Source organism: Sipha flava, unplaced genomic scaffold (assembly GCF_003268045.1).
Source record: "Sipha flava isolate LNK unplaced genomic scaffold, YSA_version1 50_pilon_pilon, whole genome shotgun sequence".
Taxonomy (NCBI): Eukaryota; Metazoa; Arthropoda; class Insecta; order Hemiptera; family Aphididae; genus Sipha; species Sipha flava.
In genome coordinates this window covers 1,798,115-1,825,350 of record NW_020273428.1, presented here as the reverse complement: position 1 = coordinate 1,825,350, position 27,236 = coordinate 1,798,115, and the positions used below count along the sequence as shown (strand labels likewise).

The window sequence follows — 27,236 nt, the reverse complement described above, 5'->3', positions numbered from 1 at the left end:
TTAAGATTCAGACTTATTTATCTCAGTTGATTTAAAACAATTTGCTCTAGCATTTTCTCAGTTATCGATATTACTTCCATATTCTTGCAACTTTCATTATTTTCAAAAGAACTGTCAATATTTACTTCTTCATCATCACTTAATTTATTATTACAACTCCTTAGTTAAATAAGTCGAGCTTTGTCAAATGCATCTACAAATGTCCCAAAATCTTCTCTAATTGTTATTTTATTAATATATCTTATAACTACACTAATTTGCGATCATTTAGACACATCTAAGGTTTCATCAAAAATTAAACTGTAAAAAATATCATTGTCTGTAATTTTTTTTAAATACTGTCTAAAATTTCTATACCACATAACTCGATTAACTCTTTCTGTATTGTCTTACTAATATATGTTGCTTTCGAAGAAGAATTTTTCAGATGATTTTCAAGCATAAAAACTCCGACCTAGACTCGAAATTTTAATAGCTCTCTAAAATTACCTTCGTTTATTGAACTTCTTCCATCTTTAATGGTAGTTAGTAAATCTAGTTGGCCATTGTCTCTATGCCCTCGAAAAGGGATGTTTTGTCTCTCCAAAAATATAATACTTTCTATAATTAGAATAAGTCTTTCCTAATTTTCTGTTATTTCTTGCATTCGTTTTGTATCTAATAAGTTGTGTATTTGAAGTTTGGGATTATTGTAATTTTATAAAAAAAAGTTTAACCATTTGGACAGACTTATTGTGATATCTAGTGATTTCATATCCATGTAAATCCCCTGTATTTCCTTGTAATTTTACAAACTTTGTCAGTGGTTGAGTAACTTTTTTGTAATTATTTATTTATTTTGTAATTATTTTGTAATTAAAACTAATTTTTGTAATTCTAAATTTCGTTGAAAACCACCTTGTTTTTGTACATTAAACAAAGGAAAATATTTACAGTATAAACCTTGTTTTGATGGTGAAAATAATAACTATATAAAATTGTTTAAATGTTGTTGTCCAAGAAATCGACGTATTAATTTACCGTTTTTATTATGCTCAGAGAAAGGAAATATGTTATTTGTTGGTGGTACCCATGATTCACTAGAAGTTCACGCTTCGTATAATTGTCAATATTTTTTCCAATATAATCTCCTATGTCATTAGAATGAAGATGGAAATCATGACTAGAAGTAGCTATAATAAATCAATGTTCGAATTAAGTTTATTTACTGAATTTAACTATAATTTTTTTTGAAATTAGTATGAAAAATGAACTTATTTTTGAAGAAGAACACTTTTTATCAGTACTTGTAGCCTATAAAATTAATGAAAATGTAATAGTTTAAAATCATCTTATGATGACAGTATGAAGTCATTACGGGAAAAAAATGTAGGCCATAGAAATAAATAAAATATGTAAATAAATAAATTCAAATCTATTTTCAAAATCCTTATCACTTCAATGTATCAAATAGGATTATTTAAAATGCACAAAAGTTGGATTTTAATTCAAATCAGTGACAGTGTATTAAAATTCAAAATACAAATAACTTACCATTTTTAAATATACTTGTTTTTTCACCGCTCGTTGAACGCTGTATCGTTGTCTGTATTCCGTAGGAAAATGATAATGTTTTATTATATTCAATATTGTAATAATAGAAATAGTCAATGTAGGATGTGCGATTACAACGATAACGTGAACGTCGACACCGACGCGATTATAAAAAAAAATAGAAATTATAGAACTATAAATAGAATCGACCGAAACCAATATTAATTTTATAAATCATAATCTTATAAAGAAAATATGTTATAAGAATAATTTTAAATATTGTATTAATATATTATATAATATGTATACTTATAATTTTTTTCCCCGATCTTTTTTTTTTTTAAATTTGGGGGGGCCATTGCTCCCATGGCCCAACTTTGTATCCGCGACTGTCGTCAAATCGATAGTAGGTACTTCCAAAGTTATAACGTTATCTAACCGGCAGTATCAAATTTCGATGGACGTACAAATAAACGCGAAATCTATAACGATTTCCGGAACACAGGAAGCGAATGCTCTGATCAGCTTCCGTAACGAAAAAGACGTGAAAAAAAACTTTCCAATACGGACATAATACTAACAAGTAATACAAAAAAAAGTACCTTTTATTTATAATAATAATATTAGTATGATCTCAGTTGTTTGTCCTGGTCACGACCTTCGAATAAATCAAAATCTATTCCTTGTTTTCAACGATCATCCTTCAGTATCGTCCTAAAAATTATGTTATATCATCATTGTTATAACAGTCATAACCGTACTTTTGCCACAACGAATTATTAATCTAAGACGGCGTTTTGTGTAGGCAATATATTATGGGTATAATAATATCAATGCTGATTTACAAATTTGTCACGTTCACGCTATAATTAAACAGATAAGATAGTGATTTAAATTTTCGCCACATTCCAAATTATTTTAAAATGTATAGCAGAATCTTATTTATTTTGCACACAAGCAAGGAATTAAATCCATTCAACAATGTATACCACGCAATAAATGTTTTATACTTTTATAACCGCACCATAAACACAATAAACTACACTGGCAAACCGAGTTTCGGCGTTTTCGTGTTATGCTATGATTTCAACTTTCGCTTGATAACTCGTACGAATCAAATTATTCGGTAGTTCATAGTATGCCTTCTTCCGATCTGTCCTGTCTCTCAACCAATCGAGGCAGGTCAAACTGGCCGTCCGCAAAAACCTCGCAATTTCTCGACGAAACCTCCACGCACGCCTGGTGTCCTCGTCAATCCCTTTCAATCACGTATCCAACCTCTATCACTCCTCCGGTCGCCCACTCTTCCTCTTTCGTCTTCGTTTTCACCACCACCCTTCCAGCATTATCCATCTCATTTCATTCCTCTTCAAATGCATTATGCAAAGTATGCGTGCGCCTACTTAAATATTTCATTGTTCGGTCGGTTTTCATTCAACATCATCGTTGATGCATATTCCGTAGAACGTCACCACGAATATAATATCTCGTTCTCGTATTGTATAATATAATATATACAATTTTCGCTTGAATGCACGCGAAGTACTACTATATATTCGTCCGCATTTTTACACTACACGTGTTATCTACAGAATGACGTTTTTGGTGGTGAATCAAATTAATTTTCTTCCTCAGAAAGCATTCGTAATTACATGATTTTTTTCCTATCGATAACGTACCATTATCCTAATTCGTGTCTATAACAACACCATATGATCCGTTTTTAAAAGTCATAGATTGAAATTCATACATCGAGTTCACATTCAAATAATCACTTGCTATTAAGTGTACCACATGGTTATAAATTATGGAGTGAAACGTTGAAATATCACCCGGCATTGCGGTATTTGCAGGTTTTAAATATACATTTTCTTGGGAACCATTTTTATTAAGTTTTTTGATTATTACGATGTGCATTCATCTGATATTGGTCATTAATGGTTTATTAATTATAATTATTTTAAGTTTAAACTGAAGGAGTTGAGCAGGGATTTCACGAGAAAACAGATTATATGTATCCTTATATTCCCATAGTCTAAAACTTTAAACTATTATGATTAGTATTTAATTAATAGACTATTGATCGATATTATAGATTGATGACGTGCAAAAGTAGTAGAAACAATGACCCACTTGAAAATGTATCAAGACAATAGTTTAAAGTAATTGTGTACCTAAGTATCAAAAATAATATCAAAAAAAATGACAACTATTTTCTCGCAATATAAATAGTTCATTATGTACCATATATAATTAATTTAAAAAATACTACCCTGTATATTGCGGTCAGATGGAAAGTAGGTAAAATGGAATTTGTGTAAGAGACATTTTAGTGCCAGCATTTTTTTTAGAATTTTTATTACTATCCAAAAATTTGTGACTCATGAGAATACTCATAATAATTAACAACCAATATAACGTGTTCCTAACAAATATTAGTGTTTTGGTAAGAGCTATGATGCATTTCCGTAAAGTTGTTTGACTAAAAATTAATAATTTTAATTATTTTAAGTAAATTGTGTGTCGCGGGGAAAAAACCTATATTCGTGTTATCACTAATTTTAGATATTTGAATCAATCGTAAAACGCACAGTATGAAATCACCGAGAAGCGTCGTCGTAGGTGCCAAAATACTTTTAATTAAACATATAGTATTATTATATATAAGTATAAAAGTTAAAACTAATGATATTTATTACGTCTTCACGTTAAAAAATCACGATAATAACAAGTAACACAATTAACTGTAAATAAACTAAGTAAGGAAACATTAACAGTCTAAACGATGAATTAAATGTATTTATTTGTTATGAATAATGTACCTATGCAATAATTATTGACGTTATTGTTATGCAGTTTACGATATTATAAGATATGTTAATAGTAGAAGTATCGGAATTTGATTTACTTACGGTATAAGTACTACTTCCCTATACGTTGTTCCAAAACACATTTATGGAAAACAAAACAAGATTTTTCAGCTTTAAATTACACAAGAATTCTCTCTTCCAGCTAGTTAATATTCATACGCCGTATGTGTAATATACGAGTACTGGTGGTGAGCGCCAATTGTAATTAATATACAAATTGTATAATATAGGTCAATTTATTTAATTTCCAGATAATGTTTTTGGCAGACAGTTATTACTTGATGTCGTCGAGAAAATCATGCGTACCATGACGAATTATTTCCAAACATTATTTGATCAAAAATTCGAAGACTGATCAATCTTGATCTTAAATACATCAACTTGATTCTGATCACATTATTAAAAAAAATTAAAAAAAAACACCTAATTCCTTACAATTAGGAATATTAAAATTACTAATAAATAAAATAAAAAAATTGCTATATTTTTTTTACCACCAAAGCTCACCTGTTAGTGTAGAATACTGCAAAATGAATTTAGTACTTATAACATTTGCAAAAATTGTGATAAAATTAATTTATTCTTTATTATTTATTATTCTGTGTTGAATTTATTTTTTAAGTATACATTTATCTCGTAATATTACGTTAAATATAACGCTTTACTACCAATACAAGCATTGCCTTCAAATTAGGTGGATATTTTATTGTTATATTTTTCGATATAATTTCAAACTTCATCATTTTAATTATTACAATTAATAAATATCACAAACACACATGTATAGTCTTACAGGTGTATGTGTAGAAAAAGCGGTAGATGAAAAACACTGCAAGCGAACGCAAATTAAAAATAAACAAAACAATTGTCGTGAAATTTTAATGGAAAAAACGATTAGCAAACGTCGCGTAAGAATAAGAATGTCACACACCCATATTGTCACAAGCAGTAAAAATATTATGGTATGCGAGCTCAGGCCGTTGATTTTGTATACAGCAATATGTTGAGCACTAGCAGTATGAATAATGAGTACAATTTATACAGTTAATAGTATTTATAATCAATGGTATTTGCTGGCGGGCAAGTACAGCACAAATCGTTACCGTAGCCAGATTTTTACTGCTGAGGAGCTCTTTTTTTGCCGATTTAAATAGTTAAGTAAGGTCCACGCCCCTAAAAAGCTTACGTAATATTTTATCGGACAAATATTGTTCTGTAACGTGCGCAATTGTGATCGACAAAACCGACCATGAATATTTGATACAATTTCCGCCCATGGGTCCCCCTTTATAATCATTAATACGAATATTTACTCGGACAAACTCATTTTAATTTAATGTGTACAATTTACACGCTCATTTACTCAATAGCACAATAAAGGCTTGTACTCCGTTATGAAAAAAAAATATGTCCAATTGCACTCGTCTATTATGGTCGCCCGTAATATTTTGTTTGAACTCTTTTCATCTTTTGTTCGTTTAATATTAATAATAATACACCGATTGGCGATTACCAACAATATAATATAACGCAGTACTTAGTGCGCGCGTACGGAGTGCTACAGCAAAGGACGATTTTTCTCCAAGCATTTTTACACAAACTTAACGCGCTACACACCATTGTCCTCTTGTATAATTGTTACTCGTAAGGTGTACTTACTGTAAAATATTGATGGGCAGCGTCACATGGATTTCATTTCGAGATCGTTAAAATTATTTTGACAACACGCTGAAGAAAGGTTGTTTTTAATAATTAATTTTTTATGTTAATATTTTCACTCGCTGCCCTGTTCTCGATTTTCAGGGTCAATATTACAATAATTTAGTAATAAAAGGATCACAATAAACGTAAATTCGATGTCGAGGTTTTATCAATTAACCCCGAGCCGATATCGGTATCGATTTGCGTCACCCTACGTATGAAACGCGTATGAAATGAGTAATTTAATTAATAATACACATCACTATAATCTGTACCGTTACGGAAACTCATACTCGTATTATATTATATCATCAACAATCATAGGCGTGCGCACAGGGGCAGTAAGGTGTGCTCTTGTTGCCCCTGGACGGTTTGAATATATTTGTAAGGGCTGAACTGGTCCAAGTTGGGCCGCCACACCGGTAATGCTCAATACAAAATAAGTTGGTTATCCAAAAAGTGTACTGCTACCAAGCTAACCTTTTCTGTGCTTAAACTTTAAATAGGGTTTGAATCTTAAATTTGAGTTTAAAACTATTAACTTAATACTCATATATAGGCCGGTAAATATTCACTGCCCCCGACTTGAAACTCTGCGCACGACTATGTCAACAATACTTTATTGAATCTTATCAAATCAAGATCGTACCAAGGTGAGTACATTTTATTATACATAATATTTTCATTTTCACTGACGTAGAACCGCGAATATTTTCAAAACGTTTCACGCTTTGTTTATTACACTTGTGTTTTTTATCATTTTTATCTACTGGATAATTAAACCAATCTACCCATAAATCGGTTTAAATAATGCAATCACTATTTTTTTTTAAAGCATACCTACTTTTGGTATTAATGGTTTGTTTGAACTATTTATCCGTTTATCGTGTTGTTCGATTCAATCGGAATCGCACGCACGATATAATTCATAGCACAAATTATGATTAGGACGGTCCGAGGGCCTCTAAGGAGGATCTTTAAAATTGAAAACGGTTTCAACATGTTTGGTGCAGATACACCGAGAACCGTACGTGTAAACGGACGCTTTGGTCTGGCGTCGACGCGCTCGCACCTTTTCTTTCCGTCATCATGAATGCGTTTTGTTCGTACGATAATATTTTATCGGCGTCGTGCACGTGTGTTTCCGTCGGGGGTAGGAACTACGGCGCGACGCTATGGGCGGACGACAGGTGGTGATCGGCGGTGGAGCGCCGCGTACGATGATAATACTACAACGCAGGGTCGCGAAAAAAAGGGCGAAAAGAAATCCGTCGTCGGACGGCTGTGCACTACATTATCGGGCGCCGCGCGCACGGTGTTCCGTCGGCCCGTGGTTGGCAACACCGGTCTGGTCCCTCCTCGACCCGCGACTATATCGGCTGTGCACGCGCCCCACTCACCGCCCACTCAAGTCTCGAATACACGTCGCGCGCGGTCGCAAGACGCGTGCGCACGCACCGTTCGCGTTCACGCCGTCGCGGTCGCCGCTCAGTAGCAGTCCGATCGGAATGCAGTGCATTGGTGCTGTGTCATTAACGTCACACGTCCGTAACGCCGTTCCGTTATCAACCGTTGCCGTTCACGCATCTCGCCGACCGCGGTGGCTCACGTGCGCCCTCGAATTACGCCCGTAAAGCAGCTACACCGTGTACCCGTCAAAGCGTCAAGTCCGCAAAACAGTGAGCGAGCCCTAGGAGCACCGGATCGAACGATCACCCCGCGCGGCGCGATTCAAAAATAGTAACACCGAAAACGTAAGTAGACCCTTCGATACCGTAATATCGCGTAAGATCGCTCGGCTACCGTCAGCCGGTTCTTCCGGTCGTTTTCCTGGCTCCCCACGGTTTTGTCAATCGCCACCTCGGTTGTCCCGCCGACTACACCTGCTCTGGTACGATTTTTCTTGATAACTAATACCTGAGACATCTTCGGTATGTGATAGTACGAATGAAACTCGCGCGCAGTGATACTGGTTATCAGCCGCGAACAGGGAAACGAACATATCCGCGAGGGATATATCTGTTTCCGGTCAGTCTCTCCTAAATTCACACGCACTACGTACGACTACGGCTACAACGAAATCAAATACCTCCTTTAAAGCCACGTTTTTTTTTTAAATTGTTTAGTTATTCTGTATTTTCATACGGTGCAGGTCCGTCGTTTCTCTCGATTGCTATCCCGGTACTAACCGGTACTACTATAGTTGTTAGCGACGCGTACGAACGTCTCGTGTAAAATGAACGCGCGCCCTCGAAACAACGAATATTTTAAAACAATAATATTATCATCTTGATGACGACCGGTTTGGCACTTGGTAATTTTTTCTTCGTCCCGCTCTCACGGCGACAACGACGCGCAAACATCTATCTTATCGTGCCAATATTCTTTAGTCCAGCCGGAATCAATAAGTCTCGCGTGATTACGCGGCAGTAGTAGGTATCCGTGGTAGTAGGTACTGGTGCAAATGTCTTCTTCCGTGTGCACGTGTTCTAGGCGAAGATTATGATATTGGTGATACGGTTGCCGTAAATAATAACAATAATATAACTGTCCGAGTGAAATGGAATTGTTCCCATAACGCAGGTCTTTTTCCTTCGCTGCTTTTTAATTTCACGCAAAGGCAACACAAAACATTTGCTTACTTTACTTCGTCTTTAACCACTGAAAAGAAATATAATACGGATTCGGATTTCGAAGTACAAGGATGTTTCGCTATTCCGCACTTCCGACGAGAAATCGTCGACCATCGCGCGCGAGTTTCGTTCGATTTATTACGTTTTTATCGTGAAACCACGATCTAGATCGCACCTACTCTAGTGCGATATTATTAAATCGCTTTGAAAAATATCAAAACAACCGATCAGCAAATTTATCGTACGATACTGTCTATCAAAGACGATAATGCCTTTTAAACTTTACCAAACGTTTAGAAGATACGTCATAATTTACAATAAAATGTCTTGTTATATCAAGAAGTAATTTGCTCATATAATGTAGTTAGAAAACACTGAGTGCCTTAATCACAGTGTCGGAGTTAACTTACAAATATTTTGAATGAAATTGTATGAATGACTAGTTCGAAATTTTAAATGTTTAGGTATTTCGTTTTATTGTTTTTTCGCACACATGTACAGAAATTAATTTTTAAATATTTAAATATATATTTCAGACATTTGACTTCGTATAGTTGTTTGTTTTAGAACCATTTGCGAGCTTATATTTCGTTGTTCGTTGACATTAGACATCTATCATAACGATTATAATTTATAAATTTCAATTTATTATTACAAGTTGTAATTATAGTCTTTATAAGTATAACTAGCTTCAAATTTCTTAGTCTATCCGTGGTGCTGTCAATTTAAAACCTGGAAAAAAAGATTCAAATTTTTTATGTGCTTAGTTATATGCTAATTGTGTGTATTTAGTTTATGTATATCAAAATATTTCGTAAACACTCGCAAGATTATGAATTGTTTGTTACATAATTAATCAATTTCATCCATTTTCATTACCTATTGACATTAACACAGTGTTGATTTATTAACTTTGTCTTAAGTAGAATTTGTTATTCAATTAAGTGTTAATATTTTTCCCAACAAAAACCATCAGGGGTATAATTTTCATTAAAATAAATATTTAAAAATATATATTTTTTTACGGAAATACATCGGAACTTTTTTAATTAGTGATCCTGACTGAGACTTTTAAATTTATTTTTATTCCCATCAATAACTGCTTAAATAGATATTTCACGTATTTTTTAATCATGAGACTTATAAACACGTTGTTATTGCAATTGCGTGACTCATTTATAGCGCCGGCTGATGGGTCTATTTTGATATCATACACGTAAGATATTATTTGTAAACATTAAACTAGACTCATCGAATAACGCACGATTACTCGACACTCCTTTTAAAATTTCTGAGTGTGATATTACTACTTCAATGGGTGATCCATTTCTAGATTTCTTTACAAAAACGGATAGTGTATAAAACGAGGAATAAAACGCTTAAAAATTCTTATCGACATTTTTTAATAAGTATCGATATACTAATATTTTATACAGATTTACTATGATACATCGATAATTTGTTATTTGTTTTTTATTATTTTAAAATAAATGTTTGATTTTTTAAAATAATTTAAGTATATAATAATACTTAGGTATAATAAACTTTTATAAAAATATAAGAATGTATGATCGTAGATTTTAAGAATAGATAATACTCGAGATGATATATGCTATTCAAATTATTATTATTATTAATTATTGTAAGTTATAAAACAAACATTATTTTTACAACGATGGTAGGTGTGTTGTGTAGGTGAAAAATAGTGTGTACTTCATTTTTTTTAATTTTTGTTTATTATTCCCTTGCGTAAACACTAGTGGGACCGAATAATCGATTATTTTTGCTTTCTCGTGATCAGAGAAATAATTTACAGATAAATTAAACCATCGTAGTAAAGGTACTTTACCGTAGGCACTTCCGTGGTATAAATTATGTACCGAGATGGTAGTTATATTGAGGGGTGAGAATATGTATTGCAGTAGTACCTATCTATCGGTCCAATGAAGGAACGGATGCAAGAGACTGAGATTTCAGAAGCTATTGCTGTCCTAATGAGTAAACATGATAACGAGATTTTTAGTTTATAGTTTGAATATTTCTATCTATGTTACTATTTTATAATCTACAGATATTTACGAGAAAACAATTTTGATAAATTATGTAAGTACCGTTAAGTATTACATTTCTAATTAATAAATGGACAATCATGAAATATTTCGGTATTTTGTTAACATTTATAATTGAAATATTTTATAATTATAAAATAATGCTGTTACAATTTACAAATATTTAAAAGTTCAAAACTTTTAAATTATTCCTGTAATTTTAGTATTCTTTAATACTAATAGTTCATAGTGAAATATATAGCTGACATTTTGTTTTAATTATTTGATATATTGAAGTTCTAAAAAACCTTGATCGAGATAATTATCAACCAATCAAACATCAAACATTTAAGTTATAAATATAACTATAAATAAATTTATATAATTCAATACCAACTATTTTCATTATACCTTCAATACTATTCGCAAAATATGTACTTCAGATATTATGTTTAATATATGTATCATCAGATTTTATGATTTACTCGAATTATAAAATAACATTTAGTACTCAGAGACACATTATAGCACTAATATAAAATAATTGCCGAGTGTGATCATAATTTGGCGTGTTTTTTAATAATGGAAGTAAAAAAAAATCTCGATAAGAGTAATATATTATGTTCTTAGAATAGATCAGAATTTCAATTTTGAAATGTTGAACTCGGTGTATATAAATAAATAAATATGTAGGTTTATAAAAAAGTATATGGAATATTTTAATTTAAGTATAAAATATAAAATATTTCCATTAGTAAATTAATTTACCATTAATATCTAACAAAAAAGTAACAATAGGTGTAAAAGATTAATAGTGAATACATTTTTCTATTTCCCTTTAAAAATACTAAATATCGCTGACCTGAATACCTATGTTAAAAATTATAGAAGAATACTTTATATTTTTTAGTTTTTGTTTAATTTCATTAATTTTTAACCATAACAAACTTTTTATGAATAATTTAAATTGAAACAAGAAATCTGGTTTAGTATGTAAAAAAATTTTAACTAGGTATACATTTAATTTTTATTTAAGGATATAATAAAATGTGATTATTACTAAGAAATAAGAATAGTATAAATTAGGCACTATATATATAGATGTTTATTTTATAAATTGCTGTTATCGATTATAAAAGAGTTGAAATTTACGTTATCGGTCAAATGATGTAAATTTTAATTAACTTATAATATTTCAGTATTACTGGAGGTTATATTGAGTGGTTAGTTAAGTATAATAACATTGTTTTAATTTTATATTTATAAGAAATTTATGAATATTTCAAACTAATATTGTATTATGTGATATAGTTTTCGACTTAACTTAGTTTTATACGACCTCTTGATTTTGTATTTCAACTGAATAAAATTATTTTGATGGCGTTTTAAATTCAATATTGTATCTGCTAGCATCTTTCTATAATTTTATCCTCTAAACATCATAATTACTATGATATTAAAATAATATTACTTATATTTAGCTACTAATTTAATATAATAAATTTAGTTAGAAATAGTATTTTAAAATGCCATTCGGATAAATTGCACTGTAAAAATAAATCGTGGAAATATAATTAGCTATACGTATAAGTTAACTTAAATTATAGTTAAAACAAATTAAATATATTATAAACAATATCAAAATAAACCAATCATAAAATTATCAACGGACCTATATATTCTGCAGTGCCTATGCCAATAGCTTTTTTTTATCAAATACCTATGTAATATGTGTGTGTGTATGAATTGATCGTATTTTTATATTCATAATAATTATAATAATATTGACTATTTAATTGTCACACGCAATTCTTATTTCTTACGCTTATTTATTTAAGGATTTTTTATTAAATTGCGTTTCAAAAAATTGAAATTCTTATGAACAGTACGTCAGATTAAAAAAAACTACTCAACAATTAAGTGGTTAATAAAATAATGATTTTATTCACTTCATTTAACCCATGATATATTGTTGTTGGTTATAAATGTATATGTAAATTAAATTATAATTTTAAGTATTGATGGGTTAAGATAGGACGAGAATTCTTATATTATTTTACATAGATTATAATGTAAGGTTTTGGAAGCATATCTACGTTTGATCTTATGTCCTATTTATTCTCTTGTTTCTACGTGTGCTTGCAATATTCCATAATGGAAATACGCCTGTGGAGTAGAAGACATGGTATCCTATTCCACCCACTACATATACATATACACACACAATTCATTACCAGATTCTTTGGATTTTGTTTTAGACACTTGGCACACAATCAGGCGCCTATCCAAATGGGCTATCGGTGCAATGCGACCATGTTATAGAAATGATCTACATAAAAATTTACTTGAAAAAACTGTAACTCCAGTGTTGTTATTATCGCTTATTTTGCTCATGTATATAATATGCCTATTATACGTATCCGTGTGCGTATTTTATATAGTATAATCATTCCCTCGGACAGCGATCGCTATCAACTATCACTGTACTCGAAATTTAGGTAATTGTTTAATATGACGGAGATCGCTGTATTTTTAATATTGTAATATCATTAACTTACAAGGTATATTAATTAGAATAACTCAAAAATGCGTTAGCAACTTGAAATTATAAAAATTTAAGAGTAATATATCTTATAGTATATTTATCTACCAACGTTATATATTTGTTCAATATGTTATTTTTTTTTTTTTTTAGAAATTATATCTAGAATCAGTATATAACAAGTTTTTACGATAAACTGCAATTTTAAACAATAACAATATTACTTATTAATCTATATTATATACTATTAAATAAACTTATATCTTCTTCACTTGTCTTTGCATTTGTATATAATATAACCATGTTGACTTGTTTGGAGAAGACATTAGTTAAAATCACGCTGGAACTCTAGTTATTTTTAGCAATCAGAGTTTGGATTTATTGATTTTTACTAATTATTGTAATATTTTGAAAAATCGTGACAAAGTATATGAGTTACTAATATAAAATACGTATACTGGTATTTGATTGTTTCAAATCTAACATGAAGTATCGTGTTCTCGTATTTTTGCGTGCTTTTGTACTATTTTAATGTTTTTTTACTACTACTTTAATTTTTCGATTTTATATCGGATATAAATATTTTGTATGAGTACTTTGCTCTCGTATGTGACTACAAGATGACTTTGACTTGCTTCAGGTTTTTTTTAACGAATATCAAAATATTTCAAAACGCTTTTTTTAGTATAATATTATGGTCAATGTATTTTAATTTTTTTTCGACTTAAAGCTTAAGACTGTTTTATAATGATTATTATATTGACGAAAAAATTCGGAAGAGTATCGCTCCATGATAGGTGTTTTGCCTTTTTTAGGGGAATTCTTTCGTAGGGTACAGGTATACAGCCGCGGAAATTATCGATTGGTCACTGCAAATATTGTTTGGGTTAACAGCAGCTGTGTCATCGCGGTTATATATATATATATATATATATATATATATATAAATGTACAGAAAAACAAATACCGCCGACGGTAAAGAATACTACTATGGATCGAAATATGGTATTTGAACACATAAATTTTAAATCTTTACGATGTGTGGCGGTGGTATAGGTGGCGGCAGCAGTGGTGGTGGTGGCCATTAATACGTTACATTATGCTCGGTTGTATCCCCACTCATATACACAATTATATATTATATGTAACCCAACCGATTATTCTCGGCTCGAAAACAGCGGTTAATAATAATATTATAATAGGTACGTATTTTCCGGGTATACAGGATCTATTATTTTGGTAAGTAGTAATTTTTACGGCTCAAGTTGTAATAGCGTTTTAGCTACTTTTATAATCTACACGTGAAGTTTATGCGTCGAGGGAGGAGAGAGGATTGGGATGAGAAAACGAAAAAAAAATACAAACGGTTCCTGAGATTACAATGCGTCCAGATATCCATTTAGTTTACCGGACCCCTGTGCTTGCACCTACACTATATAATATACCACGGTCACTGTTATTCATTTATTTTAGTACGGTCGCACGCAGGTGTTATCTTTGAAATCCTATACTGCATCGGCTGTTGTTAAAACATATAATACCCGCCGAACCACACACATACACATACACGTGCGTGCGTGCGTGCGTGTTTGTGTGTGTGTGTGTGTGTACATGTACGATAAGGCCCAACTGTACGAAGAGTGTACGTACGACTGTGTGTATATATTATGGTACACAATGTTGTGTACGACGCGCGCGAGGCCGCTACTAAAACGCCGACGACGAAGGCGTGACCTGCTCACTTTTGTCGGCTTTGCTCGCATGTAATGTACCAGTGTATACGTTTGTGTACGTAATAGAGTGTATAATATATTATTTCGTCGTGATTTCATTCCTTCCTGCGCGCAGGAATCCGGTTGTGTTTGTCAGCGCAAGCCGATTGGAAAACGGACGCGCTAGTACGACTGTCGCCCCGCAGCTGCTGCGGTAACCGATGCACTCAGCACACACGGTGTTGCTCCGGATCGAACAAATCTCTGGTGCGCTGTTCGTTTCCGTATCTTATGTTTTCCGTGTTGACGTGTGGATTACGTGTGTGCGATGACAATAAATGCACCGAGTGCGCGTACAATATTATAATACGTTTGTACGTGTTTCCGCCGAAACTTGTGTTTCCGATTAGGTCTCTGTTCGGGTTACTTGAAAGGGTCAACGATTTATGAAGCCCCACACCGTTTTCGCCCCTTACCGCCAACCAACTATTTTACGCACGGATTAAACATGTGTTCGCGCACGCGTGCACTCTGTATATTATTCGTCTCCTTAAAAAACATTTGGGTATACCTACACGTTAACAAACCAATACGCGTGGTGTACGGAAATTACGACTATTTTCCCGGTACATAATAGTTGTAACTGGTTTAATAATGTTTGGTATAGGTTTAAATAAATCGTTTTTTTGACCCGAGCAGTTGTATTTTAATTCTATTATATTCAGTTTCTGAATGGTTTCTGTTCTTTGAGATATTTTTCATTCGGCAGTACATCGCATATTCATTCGTCACTTCATCATTACCTCACATGTTCTAAAAAATGATTAATAATCTTCTTCGAGAACTAAATTGTTTCGGTCCGACGTTGTGATCTAAAAAAATGTTAAAAATAAATCATATTTGTATCGCGATCACACTATATTAAAAATTATATTAAAAAAAATATATACACAACATTTTAATAATTTCTAATAATGGGTCTGAAAGGTTTAAAAAATAAAATAACGTATAACTTTCATATAAAATATACATATAAATTATAAATGTAATTTGTTTTATATTAATATTTACTTATACTCGTTAATATTATTTGTCGATGGATTTTCTTTTGCTAAACTGATATACATTAGACAAGTAGGGTATCAAATCATGCTAATACACGCTTGTTATTAATTAATGTGTATTTTTACTATTTCAAAATACAAATAAGATATAATTGTTATAGTAATTATTTCTGAATAAATATGATAGTCATAAATAGCTATGTAATATAATATAAAACGCGTTATATATACGTACATATGTGTAATTTTTTTTCAAGAAGTTTAATAATAAAATATGTTGTGTAAAATTCAAACAGTTATTCGATTTTAGTTTTTTGTTTATTATTAAAATACCCAGTTATTTTTCGTCACACTTATAGTATATTATACAATCATACTAGTATACTAGTTTATAAACATATGCATGGTTAAAAATGTTGTTTTGATTTATGGCAATCCTATGAATATGCGTACACGTAATTGGTATCTTTATATACCACCTTGTATTTTCTTTGGACATAAATGTTGGAATACTATCAGTACTAACTAATGATGTTTAAACTATCGTTTATTTCATTATTAATCAAATAATCAAATGAGGTTAATTTTATTCTAATAGTTGATATTGTAAACTATAAAACTTTTGAACAATATTTCTTTTTTAAAAGGCTTTGGTAAATTAAAAACCTTTTTTTTCACTTTGAAGTAATTGACGATCTAATAGAAAAAAATTATTCTAGTTTCTAAAGTATAAAACAAAATATATTTATCTGATATATAGATATAAGTGCAGTTTTACATTGGATAGTCACTTTAATTTTTATTTTTTTTACCATTTCAAATCTAAAAATATGACTATTTTTCAAGATTAAAGTATTAATATGATATCGGTACTTATATTACATATATATAATATATGGGATGAGAATGAGAAATGAAAAGTAATAGTTTTATAGAACTTTTTAAATGCAGTGGGTAAAGCACTATTCATATTGAAAAATCGATGTAAAATAAGGTATTTTATATTTTGTTTCATTGTAAATTTGTATGAACTCTTTCCGTTCTATTTGGTATATGGAGAAAACTTTGGTATTCATCGATTTTACCAATTGTATTTCTACTATTTTTTATTCATATGGGAAATGAATACTTCACTTGAAACCCCCCCCTTATTCTTTTGTAAAAGGACACGTATAAGTCCATTCACATCACACTAACCACTGTGCAATGTCATATTCCGTAGATATTCAAGTGATATTTCATAGGAACATGTAACATCATATTTTAAGTTGTATTAATGTAGTTGAAATATGTATGTGATTGCTAATGCTCATAACCGCTGTCATTCAGGCAATATGGTAGAGATGTTTTAAAATAACATCAAAGTAATATTACCAAATAACATGAGAAGGAATGTAATTTCATAGCGATGTTGCTACAACATTGTAATATGATATTTAAAGAGCTAAATATACTATAAAATGAAATAAAAAGAAAACTTTTATCGCACTAATTGTTCGTCGCCGGGATTTGATCTTACCTACCTACTTATCCTAACGTATAAATGGGGGACGCCTAACCTACTGAGCTACTACTATTTACTAGAGAACGAAAAAATAGGCATTTGAAATACCTGATATATTAATTATTGTATTCAATGTTGTTTAATGTAGGTACATTTTTTATTTGTAATTAAGATAAATCGTTATTCAATCAATAATAGGTAATATCGAAGAAATGGGTTGTTGAGGAATAAATAATAACATAATTATATAATTAATAATTTTTATTAACCACAAATACGCATTAATTTATAGTATTGTAGTCTGTAATAGTAAAACAAAACACATTTTTACAATTTTTGTTCTGGATTTAAAATTTTATTTTGTACATATTTTCAAAAAATGAATGTGTCAATTCCATTACAATAGCTTTACTTAAGTTAATGGGAATAAGGAAACATTTATTTTTTATATCGCTTATGTTTATAGAAAAACATTCTGAAAGATTCAAATTATCAACTATGTATGAACCTACAACTGAAGAATCAAGAGAGGTAAAATAAAATGGTGAACAGTTTGAAAATGATTATTAATTGCACTATTAATTTAAGATAATTTTCATTATGATGTTTTAATATATATTTGACTTTAACAATAAAATTATTCCTTAAGCTTACATGTTTATCATTTTCGTTTATAATATTTATTTTCATTCCTAAATCATATAAAATAATTTCTTTGAAAAGCTTATCTGTTATGTTATAATGTACTGAAGGTGTGCGATTTTTTATTTCTTTTTTAATAATATAATATTGTGGTTCAAGAGATTTTGCTATAAACAATTTTTATTTTTCAATATTCCTATTATAAATTTCTCTAAAAGGAGATTTAGAACATTTTATTGATATTTTCAATTCCTGTAAATAATTTTCATACTTAAAACAACTGAAGTTGTCTAATGTATTTTAACAAACATGGTAAGATGTAATAAACTGTAAACATTGTATGATATTAAATGATCTCCGTATAACGTTGAATATTGAGAAATAAATTGTTTGAAAAATGTCTCAGCCAATTCATTATGACTTTGGCATGAATATTATTAATTAATAGTTTAACACCAGCAACTAATAACATGAAATGTGTATAAAATGATTTTTTTAATTATCCTTTTAAGACTACTTGACCAGAGTAAAGTAAGAAAAACCTTAACTCCGAACACGAGACACACACGAGACACACACGAGAATTCATAGTTGCTAGTTAACCGAGGTCGTCACACGTCGTCTGATAACAATAACTATTGAAGGCGTAAAAACCCCCAGAAAAAGTATATAAATATATATTTCTATAAAACAATTGTAGAATAACATCGCATTTGTGTTAATTTGTATTTTTGTGGCATTTGAGTAAATTTTAAGCAGGTATACAATGTTTTTCAGTAACTTATGAGACATTACTTCTAAGCAACCCACATGCAATATCACATAAATATTATTTGGGAATATTTTCTATGAAACACAAATTCAACATAGAGGCGATGTTATGTAACTTTTCTTGCACACTGGGTACTTATGTTCCTCTCATTTGTACATATTCTTTTTATATTGGGTTTATTCCTAAAAAATGGTGAGATTATCGTATATTTGTGTCTATTACCTTTGCAATATACTGAGTACTAATATAGTACTATAATACGTATAATAAGCTTTGTACTATTATAATACATGCGTTAGTTAAAAAATTATTATTCGCAACAAAAATGGCTACCCTATGATAAACTGAATTTTTGGTCATTTAGTGAAGTAGCGAATGTTAAATACATGATGATGTTGAGTATGTGGAACGTGAATGGCATTATTTTTAAACTATCTGTACTATAATGAAGTTACGAGTCTTAAGTATATTTATTGTTAACGTCTTTAAGTTAATCTACTTATTTTGTCCTACCTGTGAAATAAGTAGTTAATGCCAAATTTTAAAAATGGTGGTTATTTCTTATTCAGAGTAACTGGATGATTCTACTTTTTAATTCTTAATGACTAAAATAGTATGGTTTTTAGAAAGTTGAGGGGAAGAGAGAATTAAAACTGAGGTTTTAACTAATAACTTGTACCTTGTAAGGTTACAAAATGTTCGAAAAATGAAAATAAAAAATAAATATAATATGACCAGGCGCAATGGATCTTGTTGTAACTTACATGGCGCTTTATAAGGATATAAAAAAAATAGGGTCGCCAACCTACTGGACGAGACCATGATAGGATTTTTAGAAGAATTACACACATTAGTCAATAAAGTTAGCGTGGTATTTTTTGGAATAAATGAAATTGAAAATGATATGTAGATAAATTGTTGAGTCGTTGTGTTGCTTCAATACCTCGTGACATTTGATCACATACCATGTGGGATGGTCTTTGAGGGGACCGTTGCCCGTATCTTATAATACTAAAGATATTTTGAAAGCAAAATTCGGAAAATTTCGTCGGTCCGTTGAAGACGGAATGTAAAAGTTTTTCCGATGCAAAGAACGCCTTCGAGTATCCACCGACCGTCCAGCATGGCGTTCCGCTCTAAAGTACGGCGGGCATACGTCTCAGGTGAGTGCTGGTCTATGGACCAGTCAAACCCACCTACAGAACGCTGGGACATCCCGGTACATTCAATGCATCACCATCATATGACCAATATAAAATAATAATAATAAAAATATCACAACCAGTGCTTAGGGCACGGCGCTCAAAAAAAATACATTACCAGACACTTAATGAGACATAACCCTTTCATAAACAACATTTTGGGAAGAAATATCAATGGACGCAAAGGAAGAGGAAGACTGAGGAAGACATTCATAGGAGAGATGATTGGAATGGCTGGATGTAACGGATATTCACATATAAAGACTTTAGCATTGAAGAGAGTGGAATGGAGATCTATTTTTTAACTATGCAAGTCTGAGCCTTTGGAAAAGAAGAAGAAGACAATACCAGCCCCGGAGGGCTATAGAAGCTGCGACCCGGTATAGCCGATGCCATTTAATAAAAATTACACGATTTATACACACGCGAACAAAATCAAAAAAAATAAAATGCGGTTGTTCCGCACACAACTAAAGTCAAAAGCGAAGTGCCGTAGTTGCGACGTTCCTGTACGACGCGACAGCATTGCCGGTATTGTTAACTAGACGATAATAAAAAAAAAAAAAAAAAACCGTCAAATTAAATATTATTAAACTAGTGACATGATGGGCAGTGCAATATGGCGAGCAAAAGATTGGTGTGGTGACGGGGTGAGTGTACGCCTTCTGTCGACCAAGTTCACGGCACAGATGAACTACTCGTACGTGCAACAAAGATAACAGGAAATATACATCATTCCAATACGTCGTCGGCTCATCAGATAATGAAGATATTCCTGTGAAATATAAAAGAAATACTATTAAATATCAAACAAGGATACCCATTTGTCACGTTACAACCTAAATATTTGTTTAAAATTAATAAGACACGAGTACCTTTAAAATATAAGATATTTAAAAAATTAAATAATTTTATAATCATAATACTAATTGCATAGTTAAATAATTTATTTAATTGATAATTATTTCCCACTTCAACCTATTCCGAATCTAGATGATGTTACTTAAGCGAGAAAAATGATTGGAAAAGATTGACCACTTAATTATTAATGTCATTATCACATTGACTGGATAAAAAATGATTTTCGAGGGTGAAAAAGGTGGAATAATGCATTTTATGTAAGTGTTTTTCGGACTGAGCACATATCTATATCAAAAGACATTTTATATTATCATAGTTATTATATTATATTCTAAAATAGTGGATGTCGAATTATGACGTTACTAAGGCTTATTTAGTTTTAATAGGTTTTCAAGCGCCCTTTTGTGAAGTAATAAGTTATGCGAGTGCTTTGTTACGGCAAAAGACTGTTATTATTGTTAGGTACTCGGAAAAACAGCGTATACAACATGTGCGTTCGGAAACAATAATTTGTCAAATAAAATAAACATCAATGGAATTTGGTTTTTTGTGAACTCTTGTGGTAAAACGTTCGTTTGTAATCCCAAAGACAGAACTATAATAAATACCTTCTATAGGACTTGTTTTTGCAAAATATACAAGTATTGAAAACGACTGGTGACTATATAGACAGGTATTTTATGGCGCCATTTCTTTTAAATGCCAACCCGTTAACAATAGTTTCTTAAATCGCATTAAACGAAGTGTGCGTCTTAAAGATATTTTGAATGAAATCAAATTATTTATCAACCTATAGACGAAAATATTCGTTTCAATTATGCTGTGTCTTCGACATTTTATCGTTTACAAATATCAGTGATTTCATGTAAGATTCATTATATTTTAATACAATATGTATGTTAATGTTAAACATTTCAATAGAAACCTTAAAGATATCAACTTCCAGTACAATAATACGAGTAAGCCTGGCTTTACAATTCTATAATACTATTATCATATTATTTTTATAATGCGTGTACATTATATGTTAAATGCTACCTTTAAAAATAGTTTTGACATTTTCCTTTTGTTTCAACTATCATAAAAATCGAATATTATAAATAATTAAACAATATATTTAAACGACACAATGTTACATTTTTAAACGAAATATCTCGAACACCTGTATAGTAATTCACGCAAAACACAAAGAATATAAATAAGTAAAATATTTTGTTTTAAATTTAATCAAACCTTACCATGTTTTACGTGCTACGTACATATAATTATACCCAATAAAATGTATTGAAAAAATTTGAATACCTTCAATTTATAGCGTGAGTTATATATATAATATAGTATGATAATAAGCGAAAACCATTAATTATTGATTTTATTTAATCAACGTTGAGTATAACGCACTTATAAGAAAATTAATGGTTTTTGACAAGATCCAAGAAAGAAGGAACATATTTTAACGTCCTTTTTACATTTTTAGTGGAAGATCCTGTTTAAACATTGTTTACTCAATTTGAAACGTTCAAAGAAAGACGATCCACTTCTCTCCAACCCAATAAAACCGCTAAGTCTTGATTTATGATGTATTTATTATAATAAATAATAAATAAATTTATATTAAAATCCATTGTAATATAATTAACATAAAAAATAATACAAAAAAAAATAAAATACGAAGCTAAATACCTAACTGTAATAATTCCATGTAATATAATGAAATATTATGTTAAATAAAATATGCATTAATTGGGTGATATCAATGTCAATCGTGATAATAACATTATAGAGACCTGTTGTGTCCCAGAGAATTAGAACCTGATATTATCGTATCAGTTTAATTATGAGTTATCACATAGTTTCATTGGGTTTTTGGAATAGCCATCCGGTCATATTGCGTGTTCCTTTCAGTTGATATTACAGTTGGTCCCTTCTTAGTTGTGCAATTATTGTCAGGGTCGTGCAAGGGTCGACGAAATATTAATGTTCCCATTTATAACTTATAGTCGTTTATTTAACGAATATTGCATGGGTCAAATTGTATACTTTGAAGTCTGGACAAACAGAAAGAGAGAGAGAGTGAGAGAGAAATGTACGCTCTTCGAATCGATCAACTTTAATGTCCGACCTAATTAACGTTCTCTGCTATATAGTAATAATATTTTAATATAACGATCACCACATATGTTTTGCTCATGACACCTTTTTTTTTTTTGTTGTAGACGATACTGATTACTATGTACTTACGTATTGAACTATTGTAAGTTGTGAACGACATTGATTAAATTAGACATGTAATTCCTATTTTTGGCAATATCTCGCTAAACCTAAGACAGTCAAAACTTGTTTATAAAACTTGCATTCTTACTATGGTTCTTCCCCCCATCTCCGTTATTCGCAATGTTCTAAAAAAAAAAAAAAATGATGTATGGAAATTCAAAAAAATAAAAACTAATTTTCCGTTTTAACAAAGATATTTATAAATTAAAGTCAATATAGATACTCTGCAGAGTAAAACTGAAAATGAAAAAGACACAATTATTTTTTCATTAATTATTTCTCTACTGATCAATTGTGTTACAGGTTTAATGACGATACCAATGCAACGACGACTTATAATTAGTTCATTATTATATAGTTGTTAAAAGTGACCATTTTAATAAATTGCTTTTGATTCGTTTCGTATACATTCTCTCTTATGTTTTTGTGTTCATAATGAAGAAATAATATTAATACAAGCGATAGTGTTCTTACTGATTATTATTAAAAACACAAACAATAAATTACACCTTAGCGTCACGTTAATTCTCCAAAGATCAATAAATATATTACTATGTAACCACTTTTACTATGTAAAAAAGAAAAAAATAATCGTCAAATAAGTGCCATGCCTTTATAACCATGTCTTTCATTTCAGTGACTCTCCATTCGATAAATAAATATTTATAAACAATTGCTTCGTATTTAGTCTGCGTATAGCACAGGATGAAATAAACACAATTTTTTTACTCTTATGACTTGTTAAACATTTCCCTAGTTTAATTTTAATATTTATAATAGTAAAATATAGATAGAAAAAATTGAATGTATTAAACTTATCAATAATTTCCTATCCTAACCTACTGGTTATTTTTCTGTTAATAATGGTGTACGTTATCGTTGATGTAATATATGGAGATGACGTTTTTACCGATTGTCTTTTTTATATTTACCTATATGTTCTAGTTTTAAATTTATAATTACCAAGAGCTTAAATACAGTTTTAACTTCATGAACATATATATTTGAATCGACTCAATTATAAGTTTAAATATTTTCATTTAATCTAAAGACTAAAATTATAATATATTCCTTGTTATTGTTCTTATGAACATTGATTGAATGCATGTGTATTTGTATGGGATTTTAAACAAAAATAAAGATTTAAAACTTTTATAAGTGCAATGTTTATTGACCTTACGTACGTTAAATAAATTTGTCACCCCAAAACGCGCAGTATACTTGTCCACCCTTTATTTTTATAATACTATAACCGAATAAATACGAGTAATTGATTTATAATCATTCCAAATTTTTCTTAATATATTGGGCTATAATTTTGCTGGACTGTATTATCAATTTTTATGTATATTTCATAAAAAGTATGTTATTTTCTTCTTATAAAACATACGCAATAAGCACATTTTTTTAATTAACAGCCGTATAATTGTTGATGACATGGTGGGTATTTCTGGTGAAAAATATGTATGCTATGAATCCTACTTAATTTTTTGAAAATATGCCTAATGCAATAGAATGTGTTAACAGCTTTTGTGTGTTTATTGGCACCTGAACATTTTTTAAACGTAAGTTAGATGACATTGTTGTTGTTTGTTGGTTGTTTTCCAAAATATATAGAAAAAAAAAACTGAACATCTAGAACGTATACATAATGGTAAAAATAAATAATACATTTAAAATGAACCTTATTCTTAGTTTAGAATAACATTATATTGTATTTATTCAAGCTGTGTTTCTGTATTTATTCACGCGATTTACGATCTGTCTTTGTTTAAAGAATTCCAACAATCACGTTGATATATTGTAATTTCAATAATTAATTTAATATACCAATAACAATAATTTAGTGATATAACCGTAATGTAATCGAATGAACGCGATTTTGGAATTAGAGTTTCAGTGACGGTTCATACGGTTTATTTGAGAAATGATTGATGTGCACTGGATTACTGGTGTACCCACATTTCAATTCATCATTTTCACAAAATACAACCCGGTCATTTTAATGGAGCCACGGAGACACAAATTCTGGGTAGATTAAAAGTGTCAATCCTATTCTAAAACTATACCCCAGTATTTACTACATCATTTATGACACTTGTTTTGATATTAAACTATTTCACGTTTCATTAGATTAAATAATCTATTATAATTTATTTCATAATGTTTACATTTGGTTTATTAAAAAAAAAATTAAAATGTATTAAAATGTAAACTAAAACTTAAATATTGTATGATTCGTCTTGTACATTGGAGTAGAAGAATTTTGAGTAGAATATTTTTATAGAATTTTGAGTTGGAGTAGAATACAACAAAATATATTTCATAAATCCAATATTGATAATAATCAATTGAGTCGTTTTAAAGATAATTTTCAGTGAATTAATGAATACATAAATAAATAGACTCATAGTGTATTTAAAAATACAAATCAATTCATACAGAATATCATATTATTTTACACTTGTATTCATTAGTTGAAATAATACCAAATGAAATAACTGAAATGCGTTTAATGATCATTGTTTAATAATGAATGCCTCAAGACTTTTAAAATGTATTATATAAATTCTATTCTTCTTTTCGTATTAAGTTATTTTTGGTAGGTGGGAACGTCTTGGGTGGTAAACGTGACACGTAAAAGAGTAATTTACACACCGCAAAACCAAAGATAAAGTGATGCTATAATTCTGTAGCTGAGATATAGATATTACTCAAACGGATTTTCATCAGAATTCCGTTTCAAATTATATGTTTGTTAAAAAATGAAATAAAGTAATGTTATTATTATTTATCTCCATTGTTTTTGATAAAATATTTAATTTAGTATTATTACATTAGTTTGGTATTGAAAAGTAGTTGCGTGTATGTTGAAAACAAAAACTATTAATATCTCAGATTTCCATTCAAAGCTCCTTTAATTGGGTTATTGTATAAAATAATTACTCTTAAAAACCATAAATTATTTCAATGTATTATTCATTAGAAAAAATAAATATTTATGAAGTTCGATGTTATATATTAATAATATCATTACAGATTTGAAATTATAATACTCCTGTACTTTTTAGTATAAATATTTAATTAAAATCTTCATAATCTCCAATTTTAGTTTGAATATCAGCGGTATATGGCTGTGGTATATATTGTTTTAAAATGTATAATTTTCTAAGACCAAATCGTAATCTTATAGCTGTTAATAACAGTTATTCACGTATCATTTTCTATCTCTATTGCGTTTTCTCAAATAATATACGCACGCGTGTTATGTACCATGTACAGGTATTGAAATTCTTCTTCTTCTTCTCCTACCCTTTTCTCCCATCTATTTGAGGTCGGCCACTTTTATCCTAAACTTCCTTTCGTCCTGATTTTCTGCTTCCCCTACGAACACACCAAAGGCTCTCATATGATTCTCAATCGTATCCAACGTATTAATTCGTATCATAGGTATTGAAATGATTTTCAATAAATTATATTTTACTTCGTAAACATATTAAGCCATAACTTCCACTTGAATCCAGGTGTATTATTCCCACTCTTTATATTGTAACCGCTATTCGACAAAGTTTCTATATTTGGAAATAACGCGCGCTTTGTCGTGCATTCATCGGGCTTCTTGCTTATATTGTGCAAAACAGATGTGTAACTCGATAGTATCCGAACCACACCATGACATTTATTTCGATGTACGGTGCATCGGAAACTATATATGTACTCATATAAACGAACCTTTATATGTCCGTATTATTTGTCGGTCGGATATTTCTGTGCGCACGACTTCAAAATTACCAGTATTAGATATACCTACTGTTACTAATCAAAAGACGTTGAACACTTGGGGAGCATAGCCCTTTCCTAATTGGATTACACGAATG

General features: G+C 30.3%; 1 protein-coding gene across 1 annotated transcript in view; it reads left to right on the top strand.

Annotated features, from left to right (window-relative positions):
* The first annotated feature begins 7,538 nt into the window (after window positions 1-7,538).
* Window positions 7,539-27,236, top strand: part of LOC112690525 (bifunctional heparan sulfate N-deacetylase/N-sulfotransferase) — a 62,977-nt gene continuing 43,279 nt past the window's right edge. Inside the window, exon 1 of the mRNA XM_025564557.1 lies at window positions 7,539-7,858. The gene's annotated coding sequence lies outside the window, so the exon portion shown is untranslated. The remainder of the gene's footprint in view (window positions 7,859-27,236) is intronic.